We start from the raw sequence: 23,754 nt of genomic DNA, 5'->3' as shown, positions 1-23,754 counted from the left end.
TGTGTTTAGGCGTAGCACTAGGTATAGAAAGATCCTCGCTTTCTTTTTGGAATAACATGCAGTAAAGACCTCTCTACAAGATTCTATGGTACTAAACTCATAATTATAAATTTCATTTGTTAGACTTTTGGCCACCTTTTTCGAGATCCAGACCACTATGATAATCGTAACGTTTGAAATTCCTTTGTAGATTTATGTCAGTAATATGTTAGATATTATTTTATAATATAAAAAATTTACCATTATAATCGGTTTAATTATATTTTTCTTTATAAAAACTGATTTCTTATGATATCCATAAAATACATATTGTATAATTAATTTTTTATTAAAAAATTTACATGCCATTAATGAATATAGTTCAAATACAATCCAATTTAATATATTTCTATCGTATGCAGAATTTTTATTTAATTTTATTTTACGAGAGAGAAAGAGAGAGAAAATGCTATATTATTTTTAAAAAACTACTCTCGTATATTGCGAAGAAAGAAGGATTGTAATTATAGACATTATATATATTAAAATAATAGCTAATATAGTTAATTAATAATATCTATTATATATTGATATCATATTAATTAATTAGGTATATCAAACATTATGATCCTCAATATACCGGTAACAATTATAAATATAGAACACATTCGCGTCGATTCACATTCGTACAATCGTGCAATTACTGAACGTTGTAAACACGTCCATCGGCTCGTCGGCCAATATGAATAGAAATTAATTGAGGGCTTTGCGGATAAAAAATATTGGTCGCGCTGCATCGGTGATAGTCAATGGCGACAACGAGGCTGGACATTGCGACGACAATACTTGTTGTCACGCCTCAATAAATAGATACATGCATCGCTTCGATGGCTCGCTCATTTCGCAAATCACGAAACTCGTTTCTGTAAATATAAATTACTAAAGAATCGCCATCAGGATATCTCGTTGCGCAATAACAAACACCAAGATATTTATACATAGAGATATTTAATCACAGAGCTTATATATTCTGATCTATTTTAATTACTAAATAAAATGGAATATAGATATTCGATAAAGTATCTATATTTCATTTTGTTCTTTAAAACTAATCTGTTTTTCATTCAATGGATAAAATTTATCTGTAACTTGTATATTCGAGGTTAAATACTTCCGAGTATTAACACATTTTATTTGCGCGCAAAATCGCAACGTGTGATTTGCATCAAACGCGAACCAATGCAAAATAACGGAGAAAGAAAAATACTCTCTCGAGGGACGCGTTCGTGTCGCGTCGCGAATAGCATCTCGCCGACCTCATTGTCATCCGACCGAGAAAAAGAGAGAGACGAGGAGACGAGAGGTAGCAGTAAAACCCAGCCGGTGCTGAAAGATGTAAAACGCCAACGCGGAAAAGTGTAAACAATAGGCTGAATCGCGAGACACCAGTTTTTCATTGTCCAATGCATTTTTTCTCAACAAAATTCTCGTTGCAGAACAGGATTCTATCTTTGTTCTGGATTTTTCTATCTTCCAATGCATTTCTTGCATACAACACCGGGATTTATTATTACGTGATGAATTTAATTTAACGCATGCTTTGTATATATTGAAATCGGGGAATTTTTTATATTAAACGCATACATAAAGCAGATGATAAAGCGTTTTAATTTATTTTGCTGTGTTTCAGAAATTCTTGTTCTAGCTTCATTAAAAAATGAATTCTGTTTAAATATATTTATTCTTAAATATATCAATTATGATAATATTGAAGAAGTAACGATAATATTAAACGTTTGATAATATTGAAATTTCACAACAAGTAAATTGATGAACAGATTGACCGTATTTAATGCTATTAATACCACTGCAATCAGTTACTATTATTGACATGTTATTGACAGTATGAGGTAATTAAGTCAAATTGTTTGTACGAAAGTGAAAGGTCGTTGGAACTGTGCGATATGCACCGTCAATATAGGTACAACTCGCATAATTGTTCTCCAAATAAAATATTGTATACTGGAAAAAGAGTCTGATTCCATTAATTGATTACTTCCTATATATGAATTGATTGTAGGATCTAATTCATAGGAAATGAAAATCCTGTACTGAGAAAGATTTCTATTTAAAAATGAACGAACCAGAAAATTCTCATTATATTAAACAAAACTTTGTTTATTTCAATTAGAATTTAATAGATTCAACCAGAAAATTCTAATTTGTCCATTTTTAACCAGAATTTTAATTAATACTAGATTCTTTTTTCCAATAGCACATGTATACATTTGTATGTATATGTGTACATGCACTTGCACCAGATATACATGTGTATATGCGCTAGATATGTATGGAGAGTATCTGACATTACGGAGTAATGTCAGATAGCCTTTTGATTACTGTTGCAGAATCTAATTTGCAGGTAATGGAAACCCTACATTGAGAAAAAATTTACTAAATTAAATAAATATTTCTTTGAGTATATATATAGTTCTAGCGGAATATTTTACTAAATGTAAACACATATTTAAATTGATACGAGAATCATTAATTTGATTCAGCCATCATTTTTTTTTATTTATTTAAATATTTATTTACTGTAAGTATTCCGCTGGGAGGACCGTTCAAAGAGATATTTATTAAAATTTAATAAATTTTTTTCTCAGTGTATATTTTATTTTTGATAAATAATTATATACGCAAGCATTAAAATAAACCAAGCCGCGATGGAATTGGGAGAACAATTGAACCTCATGAACGACTAGCTAAGCTAAAGCATCGCTGTAATACTTCGTAATGTCATTTGAAGGTAATTTATGTCGATTCACAGCCGTGCGCTGCGCAATGTCAATCCGCCTTCTATAATAAGGCACGATAATAGCGCGCACCGGCAAACACGCAGACATATCCGATACGTTATAGGTAATCAATCATTCGCTAATGAAGATACGATATGCGCACTGACATACACACCTATCGGTTACGCATACGCAGGCTGTGATGCAACCATCGGTGCGGGAGAGGGAGATTCGCTGCAAACACAACTACGTGGTCGCAAACGTGATGTTAGTTTATACCGGATCAAACGTCTCCATGTGATCCGGTCGAATGCTCCTCGCTTTGAAATAGCAGCAATAAACGAGCGTTTGGTCTGTTGATCACGAAATATTCACTCAAAGATCGTTGATGAATCACGGTAAACGAGATTAACAGATAAATTCGCGATTTTGATTCATTAGCGTAACATCAGGAAATATCTACCGTTTTGATTCTGTTAAAATGAAATTAAACTTGGATTTGTGCGTGAAACACGAAAATTTTCGACACGATGCTCGAGCAAAAATAGTTCACGAACCCTTGCGATTGTCAGTATAATTTGACCCTTGACTGATATCTAGCGATGACTCGTACCGTTATGATATTGACTCAACGAATCAATTACTAAAAGGAACTCTCATTAATGATATGCTAGGCGAACAAGTGTGTCAAGTGACTTACAATGAATTATGTCAATCCCAGATACTCGCGCGAAGAGTGCTCGTGAAAAAGCGATCGAGAAGATCGAGAGCCTGCCACGGGAAAGATATCGGAAAATCTGCGAGAATAATCGACTTCATTTGGGTGGTCAGTATTAACGGACTCGCTAAATGATATTAGGATGTTAGATTCTGCAATACAGTAATACTGTAACTCAATATTTACTCGGAGATATTTCGTTGGCAATAATTTGCCGGACTAAAGTTTGTAATGCAAATAGGCTCTCGTTTCGAGGGAACGGGAATTGCTTCGTAAGTATGTGCATATTGCAGATCGCGAACTCTCCTCTAAGCGATTTGGTCAGTCAGACAGAGTACATGACATATCAAATGTACAAACTGAAGCTTTCCTACTTCCGTGGAAGAAGCCATTTCGCGATTCGAGATTGTCGCAAATGAAAATGTCACGAAGACATTTCTCTATTTGAGATTAGAAACTATAGTATATGACATTTAATGCAACATTATCGTAATCTGATGAAACGACCTGCCGCGCCAAAACTTGAATTTACATTTGCACCGGTAATGCATTCTCGGGCGGTAAACACGTATAACTTGTTCCGTAATAATATTCGGGATGCATATTGAATTTGCAACGAGCGAAGTAACTCTATGAAGCCGAGCTTTTTCCCGTAGCGCTTATTTATTCCGAAAGTTAAGGCATTAGGTAGTAGTTTTCTGTTAAGTTAGACAGCGGTCCTCTGTTAAGCATTCGCTTCGGCTAACACAATTAGCATTCTTAGGTTTTCGGGGAAAGGGAAGGACATTAGGGATACGGTTAAACCACGGATCGAATAGTAATTGCCGGGAACAGGAGCATATGCTTCGAATGACTCCTCGACGTGCATTCTCGACGTGTCCGGAAACATCGATGCAATCTCAGTTCCAGCTCTTCGAGGTGACGAAAATAACGCGCGACAATGCAAATTATACTGAAAGCGAGTAATGTCATAAATGAATAGCCCATTTGCAAAAAGTAGTTATCTCTTGAAATGCTTTTAGCGAGAGTGAAAAATTTGTATAATTTTTCTCATTAAAGCTATCAAGATTGTTTTTTTGAAAAATTAAAAAAAAGTTACTATTTTAGTTAGTAAACCATATGGAAAATCTAGGGGAAGATAGATCTATTTATTAAAATATAATATATTCGACTGCTTTTGCAGCTGAGGAAAACAATTTAGCTGATTTTGGAATTAAAGTGTTGATGTAAAAACAGTTAAATTTTAGAGATTATTGAATTAAATAAAATTTTTATTATCCTCTCTCTTCTCTCTCTATTAATAAGAAAAATAATGTATTGTATACAGACATACTGTTACAAATCGTCACAGTTAGTTATTTGTTGAAAAAAAATACAATTTTTTTTTTCTTTTACATTTCTGTTGAATTTAAATGAAAATAAAACATTAAATTCAGAGGAAAAATTGACAAAGTAAGTTTCATAAAAATGAATAAAAATAAAAAAATTAGTCTTCCTAAGTTAGTCAGAATACAGAGTAGGGATTTAACTTATTTTGCAACCACTTCATCCACTTTTCTGTTTTTTTTTCTTTTTTTTTATAGAATTTGTAACTGATTTTGCACAGTTTATAATATTTAATTTGTAACCAACGTGCGAAGAGATCTAAAGGTTTCAATATCTCATTTCTTTTTAATTTTAGCGGCTTTTACATTTCAGTCAATCAAATAATGTTATATAATACATTATATTATGACAAAAATCGAGCATGAAAATACCGCGTAAAAATATATGAACCGCAAGAGATTGTCTGTGAAAATGTAAATTCGTGTCGTTGCAGAGACCGTTATAAAGTAATATGTGCATTGCGTGATATCCTATCCGTTCAATCCTTGTTGACATGCGTGAGAAATGCCGCTTTAAAATCTGTAGTCTGCGCAGTTTATGCGGATATTTTTCCGTCCCCGGGCAGTATGGTCCATAAATTTTGCAGCAAGCCGATGCGATGCGTAACAGTTTTAGTACCGCATTATCCTTACCGTTGGGGGTTGACGCTTTGAGATACGAAGCGGCAGCGGCTTTGACTCTTCGTCGATATGGTTTTATTGCCGCGTGCTCGTATGGTTTTACAGTTCATGTTACACACGCATGTTTTTCCCTTTTTCCGCGTTTTATCTTTTTGACGAAACGGCATACTCGCTTTTTTCCATCATTTACTGGAGAAGCACTTTACATCGGCACCCATGCAAGACGAAACTTCACTCGCTCAAGAACAGACTACAGTTCAGCTAGTAGCCAATACGGGCGACGAGCACGGAAGAGTAAAGTTAATTGAAGCTTCATTAATTCGTACTTTAGCAAAGTGGTCTCTGTAGAATGCCGAGGCAGTGCGATAGGGGAGACAATTCGGACTCAAAACAAAGCATATTTTCCTTCGCCCGACTACATCCTCGTAGGATTTATCGTCTACTTAGAAATGCGCGATGCAGAAAGTTATTTTGCATTTATCGTTTAACTTGCTACTTTCGAGACTCAGGGCTGATTCTCTACATCCCTCCGGGTATAACGGAAGAATGGGAACCGCCGAGAGTTGTCTTTGGAGTCTCGGCGCAGCAATTTAATAAGCGTTAATAATTTTCGCAATATCTCACACCACTTGAAACGCTTGTCATAATGAATTGAACTTCAGATACCGGTTGAGTATCATTTAATATTAGATATTTTGCGATGTTGCGACTATATGTATAATTATACTAGAACTTCTATTATTTATAATATTAATAAGTATATTAATATTTCTCACAAAGAATCTTAAATAACCTTATGCAATAATAAATACTGTAAGTAACAAATAAAATAAGCAAGAAAAAACTCTTATTTTTTTTATACAAAATTAAAAAATTCTCTGTTAATCGAAAAATTAGATTGAGTAAAATTATGAGTAAAATTAAAAGATTGTTTGCAATTTTATTAAATAATCTAATGCAATAATAAATTCGTCTATAAGCAACAAATCAAATAAAAAAGAGAAACAATCTCTATTTTTCAAATATTTATAGAAGCGAGAAATTCTTTGTTCATCAAAAAATTAGATTGAGTAAAATTAAAAAGAATCTTCATTAAATAATTCTGTCGTTGCACATTACAATTAAAGTATGTCCTACTTTTGAGTTAGCCTCTTTGTACTGACGAACACGAAAGATTCTTATAAAAGCCACAAGTTAACGATCCTTTTTCCTCTCAGCAGTTCTTTGTGTACCAATTACGAATTGAAAACAGAAACGGAGTACAAGAGTGCGCGAAGCTGCGCTAGGAAATAAACTAATTAAACTTTAGCGGAGCTTCGTGAGGTAGAATGCAAAATACATGAACGACAAAGACATCCAAAGGTAAAAGGTCGGTCGAATCGCTAATTTATCACGTTCAAGTGTAATGAATTTCCGATATTGGGTTAATAAGCTACAGATGAGAAGTAGCATATTCTGCCGCCGGCGCGGCGAGCAAAAAGACAGAGTGCCGTTAACATCGCATTATACCTGTACCATGGACCATCGATATCTTCTATGCCGCATCAAAGCGCCAATGTCCTCGAGCGATGCTTTTGCGCAAAAGCTAAAACTCGACCGTCCAGACACGGCAGCGAATTATAGACGATATTAAATTCTTTGCGCAATGTTGCAGACAACATCACAATAAAGTGGAATTTTTAGAAAGCCTCGAAAGAGTTTAAACTATGGAGTAGAGAATTTCTCACAGAACACGTCCTCGAAAGTCGTACTCGAGAATGTAGAACGGTCAAATACGACGGAATTACATAGCGACCCGATACTATTGGATTTGCATTTAGAAGAACATTTTACGCAGGAAATTCTGATCGCTCGATGAGCTTTTATTCTGATCTTTTGAGTATCTCACTCAATAAATCAATAAGTAATTTGAAACTATCGCGTTTCTAGAGATACAGAACTGTATCGATATCAGAACTGAAAAATTTCAGGCTGACTGCATTCGGCCGCAATCAAAAGATGCATTTTCCACGTTCGAGTTTCCGCAGGAGTATTGACTAGATATAGTCGACTTGTTTTGAACGTGAAGCGGTACGAGAGAAAACTTTCCGCGCAATTATCGTTTCTGAAAAATAAGTTGCGACTATTCCGAACAGAACCGCATAAATCGTACTCGCACGTAGTATCTTGCGGTTTATCCCACAGGAATAACTAAGCCATCATTTGTGCTTGGTAAATTCACGGATCCAAGCTCAATAGACCGTGGATTCACGTTTACATTTATACATTATATATAGGGTGTCAGAATTAAACAAACTGCGGAAATATTTTACAAATAAAAATTTAAAAAATGTTATATGAAGTTTAATTAGAAACGCTTTATTACAGTTATAAATAAATATTGAAACAGAACATGAAATAGGGAACAACGGATTTTCCATTGCGCAGAATATAAAAGTGTACATTTCGTGATACTGAAAGGTCAAACGGTGTTCATCTCGTGTGTATATTCGCATCATATTTACTATCTTCAAACAATTCATTTCGACTAGTACGTGAATATGATATTTTTTCAGCTCTGATAACGCTTTGAAAAGTACAATTATTATATTTTTATTATCGTGAAAAATTGCAACTGCCATCAAAATGTTAATCTTTCATTAAAATACTACTTAGATGTTCCGTTTTAATATTGTTTTATAATTTCGTAATAAAACATTTTTAGTTAAACTTCACATACATAACATTTTTTTTATTATTTCCATTTGTAGAATATGCTCTCGTTAAATCCTAAAAAACCTTGTATGTATAACAATCCATATATATAAAAAAATTGTCATAAATTTAGTCCCTAAGAAAAATAGATTATTTCATAACTAAAATAAAAAGCAATATGAAATGTTTACTCATTTTATTGAATTAACAAATTACAAAATAAAAATAATCAGAACTACTAAAAATATGTTTGGCTTTCATAAATTTTTTCAAATGCTCGAACTTTAAACTCTCATAGCACTTAAAATCTCATCGATGAGTATCTGCTGCTGATCAAAGGTAGAGCTTTGATATTTTGGTGAAGTTTAGGACAAGTCCTTTCGTCTCTTGCGAGAGCTCTTGTACTAAATCTGACTGAAATATCGAGGATCTAAAAGCTGATTCGGTGAAAGCAACAATATCGAGATTCTGTGCTACGAGTGTTTAAAACTTGATTATAAAAACATTTGCGAAGTCAAAGAATGAATTTTTTTTTAAGTTAAATTATTTTTGTATTATAATTGATCAGTTCAATAGAATATGTATTTTTTATGCTGTTTTTTTATTTTAATTATGAAATTCATTTTTCTTCGATTTATTATTAATCATGTACACAAATTTAATTTATTATTACAATAAACGGTCACGAAAAGTAAAAATAAATACGACCTGATTAAAAAATAATAAAACGAGTATATATAAGAATTAGATACATAAAATGCATATTTATTTTTATAAGTAAAGAAGGATAATGAAAGCTAAAGTTTATATGTTTATTTATATCTTTTAATTAAAAAGAGTTTTGCGTTGAAATAAAAACTTTCTCCGCAAATACGCGATTTTCTTTGCAAGGCAATTCGAAATCCCTTTTGCTTAGCGTTCAATTTGTACTAATTGGGAAACTCCATGTACTATGTAACAGAGACACATATTGAGCTTTATTCCATCTCCCATTTGTTCAAAGGACGTTGCATCTCCTGGACTGTGATAGAGTCCCTAGAAGTAAGAGTCTGGATAATGTTGATCTGAAGCAAAATGGCGACAATACTTACTATTGCAAGCTGCTTATAAATATCGAGTGATTGTGAATTAGGTAAATTGATTTGATTTTTTTTGTAACATCCACGTATTCAACAACCAGTCATTTCTGCAAAGTGATAAATTTTCAACTATTAAATCAAATTATTTAAAGAAAAGTTAGAATCATTTTTCTATTTTATAGTGCCTATAGATTTACCTTTTTCTTAATTTCTTTTATCTCAATTAAATAAAATTACAATGTATATGATTCTTTATATGAGTTAAGCTTCAAATCAATTTACTTAATTCACAATCACTCGATACTTATACGCAGCTTACAATAGTAAGTATCGTCGCCATTTTACTTCAAATCAACATTGTCCAGACTCTTACTTTTAAGGACTCTAGACTGTGATACAGGAATTAAATCGTAAAGAATCACGCTTTTACGTGCACACGTAACAAACAGACTTCTTTGCAAACTTCACGTTCTTGAGACATTAAAAAGTTTCGAATATGGAGTTCTTCGATTTGATACAGAAAACTCTACCTGCCATCATCAAAGTTCGATGGACGCGGATCCGTTGCGAAGATCGTAAACCGATTTCGAATGCCGTTGAGCGAAGACGTATCCGAACTTGGATCGAAAATTAAAACTTTTCTCATGAATAGTAACGTCATTCTATATACGTTCTATCTGCCTTACGAAACTTGTATCTTGTTAGCCGAATAAAGCTTAAAGAGCATTATCGATATCCGATCAAGCAATACGTTAAAGAGAAACAACGTCCAGCAAAACCCAAATTGTATTCTTTAACCTATTCTGTTTCATAAAAATCAAGGAAGACAAACTCTTTTTAATATGATATCATAGAATTATCTCGCGAATTAAAGTCATGTTTTATTATTCTGACATGCGCATATATAATATCTAAAATGTAAATGAATTATTAGCTTTAATAAAAATTTGTTGATAATATTGCTGCATCGATTGTGCGCGCCAATCTTTATGGAAATATTGCTACGCATACTAATTTTGTAATGTAACTCTCTACGTTGTCACTAAAGTTTAGACGTACAATCTATCACACAGATGCAATCCCGGATGCAGACTCGAACGTACGCGAAGCACGCAAATTAAAACTTTTTCCATGAATAGTAACATCTCCCTTCGCCACTACGCGAAAAGTCGCTGATTTTTGCTTTCGATTTAAAAAAAATTTTTTTTTGTTTTTTGTGGCGAGAGATTCGTATTTCTCACGACTCCTGCGGGATGCGCGACAATGCGGCGAATTAAAGATGCAGCTCGCTCGATATGCAAAATAGGGAAAGCGGAAGAGAGGTGCGAAAAAGAATAACGAAACCGGAATGAGAATGGAACTACTGCTCGAAGCGAACGAAGCATTAAGTGAAGATATTACGCGTGATCGAGAAATAACAGAAACTATTTCGCATGTAAAAAGGACTAAATGAAAACATAGAATTTTTTCATTTTTCACTGTGTTTATTTCCTCTACTAATCTTCAAATAAAGCGTCGCGTGTTAAAAAGCAATGTATAATTAAAATATTATTTTTAAAAAACGGGAAAACATTAACTTCTTTTTCACCTAACCCATAAATGAATTAACAAGAGAAAGCAATATATAAAATTAGAAATGGAAGTAATATGAACGAGCAAAAATAAATATCAAATTAATAAATCATGTGTATATTTAATGAAGTTAAGACAAGCGGAATTGTTTTGGCTTGACAAAACTCTTTTCTATGTTGTCGTAAAAACACGTAACATATATGTCTCAAAATGTCAGAAATAAATTAAATAAATTACAAGCGTCAATTTTAGTCTAAAAGTGTGTGTAGTACAATTAAAAAACATTAAGCAATATAAATTAACGCTTGTAATTTGTTCAATTTATTCCTGACATTTTAAGATGTATGTTGTATGTTTCTATGATATGATGATTTATGAAATTTCTTTTTTCCGTTTTTTATTATAATTGTATTCGAGTTAAAATTTTGTTTGCGGCTGAAGAAAGTTTTGTTAAACCGAAATGTTTCACTTGTCTTTATTAAATATACAACTTTATTAAATATATACACCTTATTAATTTAACATCTATTTTTTTTACTCGTTTATTTTGACTTTTTAAATCTTATATTTGTATCTTAATACAAACCACTTTCGTTTCTTAAATAGAGTTAATTTATGATAGTTGATAGATTGGACAATCGTTTATAGAGGATTTTCACAGGTTCTATGGAACTGTTCTTCGAGTAGCGATAAGGTATCTCGGGATTTAACGACCGGGATATGTACGTGTCGGAACCAAGTATAGGAGACGTTAAATTTAATAAATCCTACATATATACACAGCGCCCCTTAATTTATCTATAACCTCCGTGATTGGATAGTTCTCGCCGTAATGGACTCTAAAATTTTATTATCTAGGATATTAATAACCCGACGCTATTGCTCGCAGATTGGATCCAAGCGCAAAGAATTATTGCGACATACATCTCCCGCCCTCCTATTTCGGAGCTAAGTATATCGCCATTAATCACGCTGATATGAGAGGTTGATCGAAGCACAACCGAGTAATCTCGTTTAGTTTTTCATTATTGCCTTAGCTTACGACGCTTACGTTATATCGCAATATCGCGGATCGTAATAACATTGTCATTCTGTAAACGTATACCGAAACTTCCATCAGGATTCATAATAGCTGCATCTGTTTCACGATACGTTTTTTATTTTATTTTCGTTCTAAACTACCTATCAATTTGTTCTCCTTCACAACATGTCGCCATTCCTTCAACAAACATTTCGCGATACTCACATAATTGATAAATAAAAGCAGAATTGCTGCGTTCTTTTGTCGGTAAAACTTTTAAACAAGAATTCAACTAATTTCCACAACGCACCGCGGTCTCGTGAACTTTTAAATTGCATGATTCCGAATGTTGAATATTAACGCAGGGAGCACAGTCTAAAAGCAGTTTTAACTTTTGCGCGAGCAACGAGAGATTTTCCGCCGCATGTCGATTTTATATATTTTAATGCAAACAATTCATTCGCTTTTAATGCGAAAATTTCACGAATTAGATCGCTATAATATTTACGCAGTCCGAAATTGGCTTTTTCAAAGCTAATCGCGGAATTTTGCATAAGAATTTAAAAGTAATTAGCAGTAGGAGCAAATCCGCTTAATGAGCGGCTTACCCACAGGTCATGCCCGATGTTACCTCGCATGTAAGTATCGGTGCGCCGCACTACTCTTATAACAAATAAATAATTACGGCACAACGCTTAATTTCGCTTTAAAATTAAATTTATTTTCATTAAATTACGTCGTAATTGTGTGATCTAAAATTACACGATATTATACCATCCGATTGTACTTGAAACAGTATTAACCCTCCATCGACCAACTTAGATTTTGAAGGCATAGTTGATTTTTTATAATTATGAGAATTATGATAGATATATTTAAATCTGTAAAAATAAGTAAAATACAATCTGACTTTTACGATAGTAAAAACTCGTTGTTAAAGTATATGCAAGATTCCATAAGCTTTCACGGGTATGCAAGAATTTTTCAGATTTATATACAGTTTGGAACAATATAAAATCTATACTCAAAGATTCAAGTGTATAAGAACATATAGAAATCTATGACAAAATTTCAATGATTAATAACGAATTAACTCTAAAATGTTATCACCAATGAATAATACACTATTGCTATTGATATGTAAATTTTACGTACAAGGAAATAGGCCACTTTAGTTAATGTAATACAAGTTTTTGACATTTTACATTTTTAATAATATATTTACAATCTAGACTTTTATAAACACAAATAACTTAATTATTAACTTAAGAAAAAGAAAGAATAAATACACTATTATAAATTTAGAAATAATATATTGTAGAATATATAATATACTCTCTTCATAACATTTAAATGAAATAACTAATAATATAAGATAATAACACAAAATTGCTTAAAAATTGAAATCACTTATCACGCTCTTTGTTTCAATACTAATCACCTGGGAAGATCCAACCAATATAACAGACTAATATATAACAGACAGAATTTCTAAAAGCTCGTCTCTACTTGTCATAGCTTTTAGCATTGCAGATTGGACTTCTTAATGAAGACATAGCTTAACACTCAATGACCCTGTTCACTTGTATGTAAAATTTACATATTGATAGTATTCTAGCGTTAATAATAATTAACTCTTTCTAAATGATTTCTATCTATAATGTTTTAATTTATACATATCAAACATTTCGTAAGCTCCATGTGAGCAAAATTTGATCCAAATTAAATTGAGGGAAGCTATTATTATTCATTATTTTTAATTTCTATTTACAATTCTTTTAATTTACGTATTCAATAAAAACATCGATATCGAAACTTTTTCTATGTCGCTCTTTTTAATCGCTAATGTCTGCATATCATACATATGTAAAGCTGCAGCAATACATATGTGAAAGTGTACAGTATTGTTCAGGATTACTTTATCATTCTATCGCGGTACAATTTTATATCACGCTCAACGTCGATCCAGAGGTACCAAGTGAATTTCAACATTTCGCTGCGATAGAGGCATGGTTACACGTCTATCGATCGAAGCCGACCCATCGTAATGCAGCCTGACGCGTACTGGCTGAAATTGAATTCGTGCTTGTACACCGGGACAAAAGCTGGCCGATCCCAATCGTATCAAGCCGGCTACGAAACAATAGTCGCGATTATCTGTCACAAATCTTCGTTTCGGCCTTGTTAGACGCTAGCGTTCCCATGGGCACTAACACCCGACCACGATGACAAGCGGCATAATTCACAATCATCATACGTCCCATGATACAGCAAAACACGTTATCGAAACGAAGCATTCGTCCGCATAGCGAAATCATGTCGATTACGTCGTTCAGCATAATTAACCGTCGGCATTGCGAATGGCGTTCCGTACGCGCGAGCGTTGCATTTCCAAAATTCTTCTCTGCGTGACCTAAAATGCCGACGTACGCATGCCAGACCGATGAGTGATGAAAAAAATTCTACGCGTAATTGGTCCCCGCGATGCAAATTAATTTTCACCGACAGTTCCCTCGATAATTTTCTGCAAACTGCATTTTGAAATTCGCAGGAAAGAATATCGTATCATTGCATACGTCAGAATTCTCTCTCTCTCTCTCTCTCTCTCTCTCTTTCTCTCCCCCCCTCCGCCCCCTCTCTCACTCTCTCTACAAAAGTTTGCGTAATTACTCACAATTAGAATAGACAATTAAGATCATTAATGTGCATAGTACGCTCATTAACGCGTATTATGAACCTGATTCACTGTGCTAGTGAATAAAGAAAAGGCCGAGCGGATATTCCCTCGGAAAAAAAAACGGGGACGGCCTGTTTGAAAGATAATAATTGAGTGGCAAAGATTTTGGACACTAGGGAATAGGTATCTTTGATGAACAGCATCATCCTCCAGTCAGCCCTAACGAAATTGACAGAGGAAAGACGCTTTCGAGAGGAAGAGTGATACGGGTTGTCATTGACTAATGGCCACCGCACTCTTCGCCGTATAAACACAGCATTGGCAGTATAATATCCCCATCGATTTGTAAAAAAAGCGGAAAGTTCGAAAGATAAACACACTTTGAGTACGCGCAAAATATTGCCTCCATTGAATAAAGTATACCAGGAAGAAGTAGGAAACGAAAATGCATTGTTATGGATGCGAAGAATGTAACTCCACAAAAGTAAAATTAAAATGTAATACTCGATACTTAAAAGTCGAAATTTTATAATGTAGCAAATATTTCGTGAAATAACACCTCGACCGGAAACCTGACAACAATCTAATTAAATTTAAAGGGATTATTAGTATTGCTCACATTTATTGTATTGAAAGTCCGAAAATAATTGGCACGCAATTATATTTCTAAAATATAAATTTGTTTAAAATACACACACGCGTGCGTGTGTGCGTGTGTGTGCGTGTGTGTGCGTGCGTGTATTAGTCTAATACGTAACTTTGACCGTAATTATATAAAACGTTAAACTGATTGTTAAAATGTCAAATCAATAAACTTGTTGAATATTCCGGAGAACGGAATTTCTTTTAACACTATACGACTTCATCAATCTATCGCTACCTATACATAACTATTTTATATTCGTACTATTTTATGTACTCTTTGTTCAATAGTTGCTTTATATCCTCCCGAATTAAAAAAAAAAGTATTCGACTCTGTACCGAAAATATAGCCAGTGCAGTATGCAAATAGTTTGCAGATATTTTACAGAGGTTTGGAATGCCTTCATTTTGTAAAACATTCGTTACATCTCGTATCGCATTCCCAATTATTTTAAATGGTATTCTGTGAACGCGAAGAGTTTCATATTATATCGAGTCTCCTTTCTCTTGTGACTATACGTGCTGAAATTCTATCGCAGATATTCACACACACTGATAACTCTACAAACTAATATCTATCCAAAGAGGAAGTTCGTGATCCGAAAAGGGCGTGCAAGAAAATGCAAGAGAGTTCTACTTGTTCCATATCTTTCCTTTTTTACTTGAGCGTTATTACCGATGTAGAACTGAAACTTATCGTTGCGAAACTGGCGAACAGTCATGCTAGAAGTAGCGCATATCGAGAAAGAAGAATAAAAACCGTTTTTATAAATCATCGATAGCATCTATCGAAATTAGAGAGAGTATCGTACAAACTTGATAACGACGAGATTAGCGCGTAGCACAGAGGAGACCAATTAACGCCGCCTACTCCTAATCTGTACGTCGCTCGGTTGAAGGAATCGCTTCTTCGCGGCTTCGCAGACGGAATTAATTAAGACGATCTCAGAGTTTCGGCGTTGTGCTTCGAGCATCTTGCTCGGCTAGGGACGGACTACCCTGTATGTACAGGCGTTGTGTACGCGTGCGCGCGTACACGTGCACGTAATGCAAATCAGCCGGAGGCAACCGGTGGAAATAGTGATTGGATTTGTTCGCTTAGGTAGAAACGGTAAGCCCTCTCCCCGATGGAGAAACCGATGGATGGGGAACGTCGATGCTGAGATGCTTTCTCAAATTGAAGAGCTCAAGCATATCACAGTGATAATAATCCTGTCGGTAGTACGCGAGTAGAAACTACATCCATGTCTCGAGAGCGTAGAATACTCCTTACATTTCATATGCATACACATATATATACGCTTGTGCGTACATTAAGGATGTCCGAAAACTAGTGCGTATGTAGATGTAAGGCGCACTATGCGCGGTAACCGCGAAAGACGGTACTTAGTCAGATCAAGAGTATTCAGAATTGTTTCGGGCACTACTACTTGCATACTGAAATATCATCACTATAATTAGCGAAGTTATGTCAGAATAAGCAGTACATATATCAAGAGGTACTGCCAGCAATGTGCAGACTTTGGAACACGTAACAGTTTCTCGAGATGCACTGAATCAGACGAAACGTTCGAACAGATAGAAATACATATTGTATGCATACTTGTGCATTTGTTATCTCCAAAATTCATTAATAATATTAATTGTTTAATAATTATTTATTTATTTTGTTTAAGAGGTGAGTAAAAATAATGGATAATTAATAAACCTAATAAAGAAAACATTTCAATTTGTAATTATTAATCTTTAATGCTATTGAAAATTACAGTATATGTTGGTGAGTAAATGTTAACACACCGATATATTTACAAATACTTTGTCAGTCGTATTTATACAATGATAAACAATGTATATTCACGTACGTGCGTTTACATATATAGATATATATTGACGTCCCCGGAGCTGCTGTTCCTTCGTTCTGGTGGACTGATAAGCTTCTTGGCTATACATCCCCGTTAATTACAGAAGTTTGTTTAGCAGACTTGGCACGATAGCAGTCATAATCCAAGCGGAACAGGATGTGCACAGTTGGCGGTGCTTTATGCGCACAGATTTTATAAGAGTTCAACTATTAAAACGATATACGTCGAGAATTCTCTAGTTATTTCTCAAAATTATTTCTCTGTCTTAACACAAAAACATTTTATTAATCAAAAGCGTATTAAACTCGTTCCCTAAAACCTATCATCAAAGACGCAGCGGTAGAAACTCAAAACTTAGAGATAGCAATGAGATTTTAATATAGACCAATTTGGATTTACTGTTCAGCTATACTTTCATTTCTAAATGTCAATTTTAATAAATAAATTTTCTTTTGTGTGTGTGTGTGTGTGTGTGTGTGCGCGCGTGTGTGTGTGTGTGTTTCTTTTATATTAAGGTTCCAAGAAATTAATAATTTTGTTTTATTTTGTCATATGGAATTATTCCATGTACATATATGTCCTTATGTAACACATTTGTTGAAATATCACTAATTGTGACATAACGAAGATATAATATTGCATATAATGGCTCAGTGATATTTGCGGCGCAGATTCCAGGCGATTAAAACATAATAACATTTAATACACATTCTACGGTGAGGGAATTAGTAGATTAGTATCCTCTGTCCCTATAACTATATTCAACAATGCCTGCAATCCCAAAGTTAATATAAAATTGACGCTAGATTATCATTTTGCGTATGTAGACTCGCGTTTTACATTTTATGACGTTCGTTTATTAATTCTATCACGTATTCTATTACGTCAAATCTTGGCATTCTTCATTACTCGTGGGAGGCAGAGTTGAGGAGAAAAGAATTGACGTTAACGACACGACAATAAAAATTAATGAAAAATTAGTTATACACGTCGTTGTACATAAAGAAAAATAATAGGGTAATATACGTACAAAAGAATCATTTATTCTTTTAGTAATTATTCTTGATACATTTCTTGAGCTAAAAAGATAGACCGCAATTATTTTCAAACGATTGCTTTACACGAGCATTTCTGTTGCACTTTTCGAGCATTTTCCTGTTGACATTTATATAGAAAAATTCCATATGTACTTTTCGCCTGCGCGTTTTCTGAAGAAGTACAAGATAGACGAGTGAAGCGACTAAAATGGCGACATCCTGTATTCAGTATCGTGAATACCTTTTGCCATCTTCTTTCATAATCTAAGCCAGCGTTTATTTCTCTTCGTTCGCACACAATCTGCGCGCCTTTTCTCGAAAGCTTTCGTCATCTTTAAAGTATGCAATCGGTCGTTCAAATTTGATTGTTCAGGTTCAAAGACTACGCTGAGATATCTTTCCATATCAGTAAAGATAGTGCGGTTCAAAACGCTTGAAGCAATGTTATATATCGTTCCGATAGTTGCAAGACGCTCTATCGGCTGCAAGATATGTTCCTTAGGGACATTAATAATCATGGGCTTTTTCGCGGAGTCTTTTGTCCCGAGAGTTTCGTCGTCATCGTCTTCTTGAACACAAGCTTTCGCAGAGAACTCAATTATCGGGAGGAACTTCTAAATCCGGAACTAACTAAGCTTACTGGTCCGCGTTCACCATCTTTCTTCAGCTTCTCTGCCAGTTGTATTCTCCAATATAAAAAGAGTTCAGACGCAGAAAGTCGAACCCAAAAAGGAAGGATTATCCGTTATCTCCTCTACGTGCCGTTATTAACTAAAAGTTTAATTGCCTTGACTATTACGGTTTTCACATGAGATGAGAGGAAATTTATTTATAAAATAAACCATACCACACATTCTTATTGACAAAATCTCTGTCGATTCTACTATATTGACCCGTCGTTGTCAAGCAGTATACAGAAGAACGGTTTTGCTAAAGTATCGAAAAATTTAGGTAGATACAAATTTGAAAATAATTTTGTTTTGATCATCCAAATAATTTTATGTATAATATACAATAGAATATTCAAACTAATTGCTAAAAGATTAAAACTTTTGGTCGTTAATGCTCGAGCATTCTACATTATTATTTTGATGGTTCAACAAAATTATTTTCAGAGATCTGTATCTATTTAATTTAAAATACTTCAACAAAAAGCTGTTTTTTCTGTATACAGAAAATAAAACAATAAAAATAATACAAAATATAGGCAAAATATTATTTGTCGTTTTATAATATTTTCGTCTTTATTTCTCTTTGATTTGACTAATTTAGATTTAAACATTTTAATCAGCACGTACGAAATTTCACAAACATTTTTTAGTCGTCGTGCGTATTCGAAAGCACGCGTTCTCACGATAACATGGATGCACGATTTACGAACGACGTGGCTACGTACACAGCTCGTTGGTAACCGTCCGTTCCAAGAGTTACAAGCGGTATTTCCAGGGTTTTACGACTCCGTATACGAACGGGAAGTCAACAACGACAACGGCAGGCGTTTCACGTCGAAATGAAAGAGAAAATGCGCGCAGCAATCAAGCGAACGGAGAAAAAATAACGGAACTCCGACGTGCCACTCGTGAATTATGCTCATTAGCAGGAAATTATGAGGCAGCGATGTCTTTTGTATCGATTTTCTCATGCAAGAATGCTTCGCTAATGCTTCGGTAAGCAAAATACGGCCAATTTACACGAGAACGGTCGTGAAAGAATATTCAGGGAAAAAAATAGTGAAAACATGAAATTGCACTAACAGCAAATAAAGGCCATTGCCGGTTGAGCGTCGATATATTTTAATCATTGGGGCGAAAAACAGAGAAAGATGCCAAACGGGATCTTAAAAAGGTACGTGATTCTCATGGGGAACGAATAAAAAATTGCGATAATAAAAGTCAAAAGAAATAAAAGAAATTGTCTGTGCGAATACTCCGACTTGTCCGTCGCTCTGCCTTCTGACGATGTTGCGCGGATTGAACAACGCGTTTTCTTTTTTTTTTTTCCTTTGTTTTCTACATTTGGATTCACATTTCTGCCCTGCAGTTGAACGTCGGTGTGTTCTGAAAAGACTCATTGAGCTTGCCGAAGACCTTTCCTTCTCGAAAAGCCGTGGATATTGAAATGTCTGGAAGAGAGCCAAGGAATGGTATGCCGGACAATACTCGGGAAATTTAGGTAGATAGTGATTAATAGCGTCTCTGCTTTGTGTGCAATCGTACATTCATGATACTTCCAAATGCTCGAATTTCTATCACCCGTAAAATTCTAAAGGGAGAAGAGAATTGTTTTTATAATTATACTGGTCAACAAGGTTAGTAAAACCTACGCGTTAGTTTTATGTAGGTTTTAAAAACCTATATTTTATGCTTCTCTGTTGATTCTATTTTTCGTATCTAATATTTAAAAAGTAGCACGTCATTTTTGTGTAGTCACAAAGACTTGTTTTTTTGAAAATCTAAATATAACAAATTCTTTCCATACATAGAAAGAACGGTTTTGTTAAAGTGTTTAAAAATTTAACTAAAAATGACAAAAATAATTGTATAGGACGCTCAAACTGATTTGTTAAAATGTTAAAACTGTTTGTAGCTTTGCGCGCTATATACTTAAGCACCCTATATAATTATTTTGATCCAACAAAATTATTTTCAGATGTGTCTAGCCAAATTTTTAGATATTTCAGCAAAATCGTTCTTTCTGTGTAATCTTGAATAAATTACCAAATAAATTTTATTACATATATCAGTTTCATTATGAAACCAGCCTATATTTCAATTGACAAATTGGAAATCAGAATAGAAATTCTTTATGTTATACGTTGTATTTCTTATCATATGGTTGAAAGGATAGAAAAGGAAAACTTGAACCTCATGTTGCGATGTAAAGGTAATTGAAGAAAAATAAAGCAGATATTTCTATTAAAAATAACATCCTGATAAATATTTCAATAAAAAGTTGTACCTGCTGCAGAATTTTTATTAATATTTTTGTATTCAATGAATAGAAAAAATTATTTTTTTCATATAAAAAAATTTCGTTTGACTGATAATATTATATCAAGCATTTGTGAAAAGTATATGGTATATCTTGAGAAATGAATTTTCTATGTAGTGCATGTGTGTCGCTAAATTTGTCAAGGAAGAAGAAGTATATTTAATAATTTCAAGGGACTGTAACTCATTAAACATATCGATCATGGCGCGTGTCGTCTTATACATACCGAATGAGTTCGTTTCGGAGATAATCGCGTCAGGTTTAAAGCTTCGAACGTGATTGAAGGAAACTTTCTTAAACTTGGAGAGAAACAGAATTAAAAGTAACGCGCGTCTTCGGACTTCCCTAAAGCATAGCTCGGGTTAGGCTGGCGCCTTAACTTTTTCGCGTCCGCCTGTCCTACGGAAATCTTCCTCTCGCGATTTCTCTATAAGAAAACTCGTCGAACGAGCCATTGTTTTCACCTACTTGACGACGAACTCTACTCACCCGAATCAAAGATGGCCAGACGAACGGTCTTATTCACGGTTGAATGGGCGTGTTCAAGAAAATAAGAAGAAAGCTCCTTCTGCGTGGCGCCATAAGACGAGTTTAAAGATATAATCAATATATTTTCAAGTTCCCTGTCTCATTCGAGAAATATAGCGGAAAAGGGCTGATTAAGATAGAAGGTAGAGAAAACGTTTAAAAGCTTTGTGTTCATAGACAATAAAATAGTATCAATAAGAAAAGAAGTACTTACGAGAGAAGAGAAACACACATTGTATTCGAAATCAATAAAAATAGATGATAAACAGTTCAACTAACATTAGTAATAAAAATCCTGCGAAGAACGCGATGGCAAAAATGAAAAGTGAGACGATGACTGTTTTCCTCTTTATATACGACAGAGATTTATTTTATAAGAAGCGAAAATTAGAATTGCTAATTATATTCCACTTAATGATGAATTATTCAATTAATTACATAAAATTCCTCATAATACTCGCAAAAGTTGAGGAAGACCAACGTTTGGAATTCACGGACATATTCGCGGGAAGTGAATTCCGATGCCGGTTACAGTGGCGGTTTAACTTTCGTCGTTAAAACTTACGGCGCGTTCGAGTGCGGACGTGAAAAATGAAAATGTAAGAGGAGCAAACGCGATGGCACGTCGTAATTAAAGAGCGCGGAGCGGGTGACAAAGGAACTATGAGAAGGATGGTTACGAAAGCCCTTTACTGGAGAATCCGTGGATGCAGGAATCTGTAAGGAATTCCGAAAAGAACATTGAAACCATCAGATATCGCGTACGTCTTGAAAGTGCCAATAAAGGCGAGCTCTTTAAATTAAATTTTATATCTTAACTGCAGAAGTGAAAATCTAGACGTTTGTGACGTATCGTTTCCGAAAGTGCAATATCAGGTGAAAAAAATAATGAAGCTATGAACGTCATGCACGATTAAATTGGCAGAATTAATGTCGAGTTAAATAAAAGCGACATACTCTTCGTCCGTTATGCCGCCCTCATTATTATAACCGCGCGTATACGATGACATTTTCCAAATGAATTATTGAAGGAGTACTGTGGCGGTTGATGGGAATATTTAAACCAGGTCGATACCTTCAGTTAACGTGCATCTGGTATCGACAACCCGGAGACCCGTACTCCAATGCTCCTTCCTCAGAAAACCCTCATCTCGTTTTCCTCCTCGCCTTTCTCACACACTAGACTCTCTCATCGCTCTTCCGCCATCTGCTTTTTCCTTTTTCCCGTTTCCCCGACTATATCCAGATCTTCCTTCTTCCGATTGCACTCCGTTGCCTGGGCTCCTGCGTTGTAGAAGAGTACGTCACGGTGACGTCAACAAATTTTATTTTGCCCGTGCGACCATTATTCGCGTCGTACAGCCGAACTGTCTGGGTCGCGTAACAACAATAGAATGTAACACGATTCTTGTCTTAACAATTTTAATATCCATATGAATCTGAAAGTTTATTTTTTATAATTATTATAATAATTTCGAAGTTGAACGTTACACAGATTGAAATCATCTTGCGACGAAATATTTTGAATCATTGCTGGTTAAACTAAATTCACACAAAACAATAGCAAATTTATTTTTCCTCTCTTCTTTTTTACTCGATAACCAACACAACATTTTTACCTTTATGTAAACGAGTGAAATTTTTCGGCTTTGTTCGATCCAGATTCGACATAGCCAACCAACATTGAGTCAACAAGATAGACTGTGCGTGGAAACTTGTTACGCGTTAGATAGAATGTTTAAAAAAAAAACAAGAAACATTGATGGAGCTGACAGAATGTGCTGACCTATTTGCTTGCCTGACTAGCTGCAAAAAGTTTTAAAATTTAGAAGCAAATATTTCATGAAGCTGATTTCGCTTGCTGACAATCATTTTCCCCGGCATGCAGCAATATTCTGTGTCAACACAACTACTGATCAGAGGCGAACCGAACCGAAAAGACCGGAGTATCACGGTTGACGTATTAAACAATAGATTACAGCAGAACAATATGCCCCGCCGTCCACATCCTCCCATCCTTCCCTCCCATTTCCATCGTGCTTTCGCTAATCTGCCTTTAGGTTTCCCAACGTGCATTCGAAAATGTCACGCCGATTTGACGCAGGTGGTTGCCCTATTGTTGCAGCCGGGTGTCACGTACGCTGCGCGTT

At 34.6% G+C, this 23,754-nt stretch overlaps 1 protein-coding gene across 10 annotated transcripts in view; it reads right to left on the bottom strand.

Moving 5' to 3' along the window:
- The window catches only part of rg (A kinase anchor protein rugose), a 389,200-nt gene that overhangs the window by 269,709 nt on the left and 95,737 nt on the right, over positions 1-23,754 (bottom strand). The window lies entirely within an intron of this gene.

This window comes from Trachymyrmex cornetzi, unplaced genomic scaffold (assembly GCF_001594075.2).
Source record: "Trachymyrmex cornetzi isolate Tcor2-1 unplaced genomic scaffold, Tcor1.1 scaffold227, whole genome shotgun sequence".
NCBI lineage: Eukaryota > Metazoa > Arthropoda > Insecta > Hymenoptera > Formicidae > Trachymyrmex > Trachymyrmex cornetzi.
This window is presented reverse-complemented; position numbering and strand designations above follow the sequence as displayed.